Here is a 5,358-nt window from a genome sequence, read left to right as displayed (position 1 = left end):
AGAGATCTGGTAGCGCCTTTAAGGGCCCATTCACACTACCAAAAAAATCGGTTCTCAAACTGATTCAATCACGTGAAGTTCCTACTCACCCCGAATCTCACACAAGCGAATCCGAGGCTTGCACACCCGTTCCGTGGTAAATGGCCCCTAGCGCGGTGTTTTTGAAATCGGCGCAAATACCGTTTCTTTTGGAAAACCCCGGGTCCTGGGAATGAGAACTTGGCCTCGATCACGATTGAGGCAAATTGAGGGAGGGATTTGGGTCAGAGGGTGGGCAAAGGGCAAGGCATTTCCTCCCCTCATCAGAGGGGAGGGGGAGGAGGAAAGAGCCCTGGGAAGAAGAGAGCAAGGGAAGGCATTCTTTAGGAGCCTCTTTTCCCTGCATCCCCTGCCCAAAGCCCTCTGTCGCTGGGCATTCCTTCCCTTGCAGGAGGAAAAAATTCAGGTCACGAACGGAGCTCATGTCAGGCAAACCCCCCCCCCCCTTTTCAAATTCAAACAATTTTTTTTGAGCAAATATGCGCATTGTTTGTATTCCAGAAGCAGATGGAGCCAGGCTTGCACTTTATATCCTTGGATCTCCTTGCCTTCTGCAGAGGGGGAAGCTACAAATGTTGCAAACAATCAATGTTACATTTTTAACAATTTTTTTTGAGCAAATATGCGCATGGTTTGTCTTCTTGAGCAGATACAGCAAGGGAAGCAAAGGGAAAGCTAATGTTGCTTTTAAAAGCATAAAAAAAATGCATGGCAATCCCATCCTTTGCCTGGGACAGGGGCAGATCTGACCCAAAAGCCCACAGGTTTATAAAAAAAGAGAGAGAGAAAAAGAGAGAGGCATCTCTCTCCCTGCTTCAGCTGCTGAAACCCCTGTGCCTGGCTCTTTAAAAAGGGAGGACACTTTCCCCGATGCCCTGCAAACGTCACCATGACGATAGCTTGATTGGCAGCGGCCACCTCACCAGCAGACACAGAATGCATTCGATTTCTAATTTGCAGGTCAAAATGCATTCGATTTCAAATTTGTAGTGGGCACTTGGTAACGGAGCGATTCGGGGGAGGGGCATCCGGATCAGCCCAGTTCCTTCCAGGTCTTTTATACCAGTCTGAATGGGGCCTAAGACTAACTGAAAGAAAGAAATTGGCAGCATGAGCTTTCGTAAACTTCAGTCTACTTCCTCCGAGGAAGCAGACTGAAGTCTATGAAAGCTCATGTTGCCATTTTCTTTCAGTTAGTCTCAAAGGCGCTACAAGACATCTCTATGTATTTTTTCAAGTGTTACAAGTCATAATGCTTCTTAGAGGCTGATATTATGTATTTACACTGAACCTGTACTAGATCATAAAAAAGCACCTTCCTTAGGTATATATAAAAGAAGCTAGTAGTAGTTCCACTGAATTCCAGATGATCCTTTTATATTTTCCCCTCACTTGCATACATGGAATTACCCCAGGATCTTCCAGTTCTTTCCATTTTAAACAGTTTAGAGCAACATGTTTACATGGGATATCACGCTGTTCCAAAACCTTGGGTATTTCCTCTCTGCAGAAAATATGGGAAACACCAATAGCAAAATAAGCGAGAGAAACACTCTTGATTGCTTCATACCTTGTGCAACTGAAAACCCACCGACCTCCTTTCATTTTGTAATCAGGTTACACTTTGGGCAAAAGCACATGTCCTGACTTGCTCTTGGCCCAGTGACTCCTCCTGTTCTCCAAAACATCCCCTTTTAGGAAACAAAATTAACATTCCATAGGTGCCTCAAGCAGTGTACATTAATAAAAACAACCACCAAGTACCATCCTGATCCACTCGGTTAATTATTCCTAAAGGTCTAGACAAAGTTTCTTGTATAACAAAAATCCTCTTCCTTCTTAGATGTTCTCTCCACTTTATGTTGTTGGTGTGTAGCAATTTTGACCAGTTGTATGGCAATTGTAGCACAATTAGGTGCAAAGCATAAAGGTTGTGTTGCACTGAAAATTTCAGCAGGAGCATAATGTAACTGGAAGTTACACCACAGCGAAACCTACTCTGCTGTACAACTATGGAAAGTGCAAAAAGAACCTTCTCCTTTTTCACATCAGGTCATCCTAACGCATGTAGGCACAAACAAAAACACTGCAGTTGAAGGTACAAACTTGTTGTGTGCCCTCAAGTTGTTTCTAATTTATAGCAATCCTGAGGCGAACCTTTCATGGAGTTTTCTTGGCAAGGTTGGGGGGGGGGGTTGGCCTTTGCCTTCCTCTGAGGTTGAGAGTGTGTGACTTGCCCAAAGCCACGCAGTGGGTTTCCATATCTGAGTGAGGATTACACAAGTAAAACTCTTCTGCCATGTTAAACAATAACCGATTTAAAGAGCATAAACTTGGCTGGACTGGGGTCCAATTGATAATGTAGTTTTCAGTCCATTAAACAGTGTAGCACAATAAATCTGCTACTTTTAAAGATGTCACAAGACTCTGTTGTTTTTTCTTTAACTTATTTATTTTTTCTTTAGCTTTCCAAATAGCTTATGGCAACTATCCCTATTGAATTCATTTTCATTTGTGGCTTGGGGGAATGCTAGTACTGTAATTATGTGTAACCCCCATATCTTTTAATCTTTTGGCTTACTATTACGAGTTCCTCAGCTATGGAGTCTTTGGACATTGAAATGTTACAAACTCTTGAAATTTAAAGGCAACAAAAGAAGAACAAAATGAAAACTGACATTGTGTTTTTGTCCGTTTCACATGATGATGGTGATGATGACTACCATCACCATTATTATTGCCTTGAAACAGCAATAGGACTATAAATGTGAAAGAAAGAAAGCCTGTCATTTCCAGTGCAAAACATGCAGCCTTGTTATAGTGTTAGACTTCCACCAATGCAAAGAAGCATGAAATTGATAAGTATTGACTCTAACAGGAGGTAGCAGAAAACTGAAAGGCAGCCATTCCTTTCCTTTAAAAACTAAACAGAGGGAAAATTTCCAGGCCTTTTGTCAGTGCGCCATGCTTTCTCTTTCCATAAACAGTAGCAATAATGAGAAGCAGAAGCTGTTATGGGAAAATGAATGGTGAGGCGGAATTCCCCCTGAAGACTGCTGGTAGACTGCCTTCCCTGCCACACAAGACAACAGCAAAAATGGCAAGCAGGTTAAAAATCAACAAAGGTGGAAAGGGGTTGCCAACTGAAGGCACACAAGAATACAGTTAATGGAAAGGGTCAGTTTTCCCTGCCTATCTTATGTCTTCTGAAGACATAGAGCCAGTCCATGGGGATTGCAATTAATACCAAGCCAAACTAATGCTATCCATCTAGCCTCACTTTGATCATCTGGGCTTCCAGGGAGAGTTCTGGCTTGACCTGTTCTAGGATCCATTTGTTTGTCTTCTTGGCTGTCCACTGTATCTTCAGCACTCCTCTCCAACAACACATCTCAAATGAGTATATTTTTCTCTTATTATCTGCTTTCTTCACTGTCTAGCTCTCACATCCATACAGTCGGTCCTTCTTATACACGGATTTTTTATACACGGATTCAAGCATACACGGTTTGAAAATGTTCCAAAAAAGTATAAATTTACCTTGATGTTCCATTTTTTATTAGGACACCATTTTGCTATGTCATTATACTTAATGGGACTTGAGCATACACGGATTTTGTTATACACGGGGGATCTTGGAACCAAACCCCAGCGTATAACAAGGATCCACTGTACATGGTGATGGGGAATACAGTGGCTTGGACAATTGTGACTTTAATGCCCAGTTGTATGTCTTGACTGTATAGAATGTTCTTTCACAGCTGACCTTCCCATTCCTAGTCTTTTTCTTCTTCTGTAACTATTTTTATTTCTTCATTGTCTAGGTTGAAATTATGCATTTCCTTAATTTATGTACAGTATTTTAATGCTCTCTTCAAATGCACCACTTCCAGAAAGCCTGTGGTCTCTTTGAAGTCATTAATCTGCCCTCTCGTGGTGACTTACTGGTGGCAAGCACTTATAGTAATACCTTGGGAGACACCTACCAAGGTTTTGTTATAGTTCTATAGCCATGGTTTAGTTCGACTGATATCTGTAGAAGAGCCTTAAAACAAAGGCAAGGGAAACTCTTTCAGCATGAGACAAGTGTGTGTGGGGTGTGCATTCCAGTGGTGAGCAAGCCTGAAGATGTATGGTCCCAAACACCAGCATACTGTATTTGGGCTTAAATCCAGTACTCCTTGTAACTAACCCCTCAGAGAGGTCTTTCCCTATTTTTGGGTGGTAAAACTTGTAGAAGAGCTTGGAAACAATATAATGTTATATCATGGGGAAGGTGATGTAGACCAGAGAAGATTAATTATCTCTGTTGTTGTTGTTGTTGTGTGCCTTCAAGTAATTTCTGACTTATGGTGACCCTAAGGTGAACCTATCATGGGTTTTTCTTGGAAGTATTGTTTCAGAGGAGGTTTATTGTTACTATCCTCTGAGAAGTATTGTTTCAGAGGAGGTTTATTGTTACTATCCTCTGAGGCTGAGAGAGTGTGACCTGCCCAAGGTCTCCCAGTGGGTTTCCATGGCCAAACCCGAGTTCGAACCCTGGTGTCCAGAGTCATATAGCCCAATATTCAAACCACTAGGCCACAAAACCGGAATTCCGTAGCAATGCCAGTAAAATCGGTGCCAAACTGATTTAGATGTGGATTGTTTTAATATGCGTACTTCTTATTTGTCCTTTTAAACTGACGTGTGTTTTAACTGATGTTGTTTATTAATTGTTGTTGTGCCCTGCCTTGATCCCATGGGGAGAAGCGGCTAAGAAATAACAACAACAACAAAACAGCAATAATAATTTAACATTATTAAATTAATTATTACATTATTTAATATTTAATATTAATTTAATAATATTAAATTATTATTATTATTATTACTGTTATACCGCTATGATTCCACTTTAATCTCCAAATGGCAACGTCCTAGGGAATCCTGGGATTGGCAGTTCAGGGAGGGGCATTTGGAATTCTCAGATAGAATTCTAAACTACAAATCCCAGAATTCCGTAAAATATTGCCATGGCAGTTAGAGTGGGATCATGGGCTAGCTCTACAGTCACCATAGCAACCGCCCACCCAACTTCCGCTTTGGCTAATACCCTCCAAGAACTCGTTCATCATAATTTCCCCCTTTCATCTTCCGGAAACGAGTCACGTGACTGCGGCTGGACCAATCCCCGCCCTCTAACAGCTTCCCTGTACACCATGGAAACGGTCCCGTTCTTCTCTACGAATATGGGGGGAAGGAGGGTTATGAGAAGTGACTGACAGCCTTGTTTTCCAATGGAGGCGAGCGGAGGCGGGGTTTGAAAGCGAGACGCCA

The sequence above is a fragment of the Sceloporus occidentalis genome, unplaced genomic scaffold (assembly GCF_023333645.1).
Source record: "Sceloporus occidentalis isolate IW3139 unplaced genomic scaffold, rSceOcc1.0.p SCAF_1, whole genome shotgun sequence".
In the NCBI taxonomy this organism is placed as follows: domain Eukaryota; kingdom Metazoa; phylum Chordata; class Lepidosauria; order Squamata; family Phrynosomatidae; genus Sceloporus; species Sceloporus occidentalis.
The sequence above is the reverse complement of the archived record's forward strand: the minus strand, read 5'-3'. Positions refer to the sequence as shown.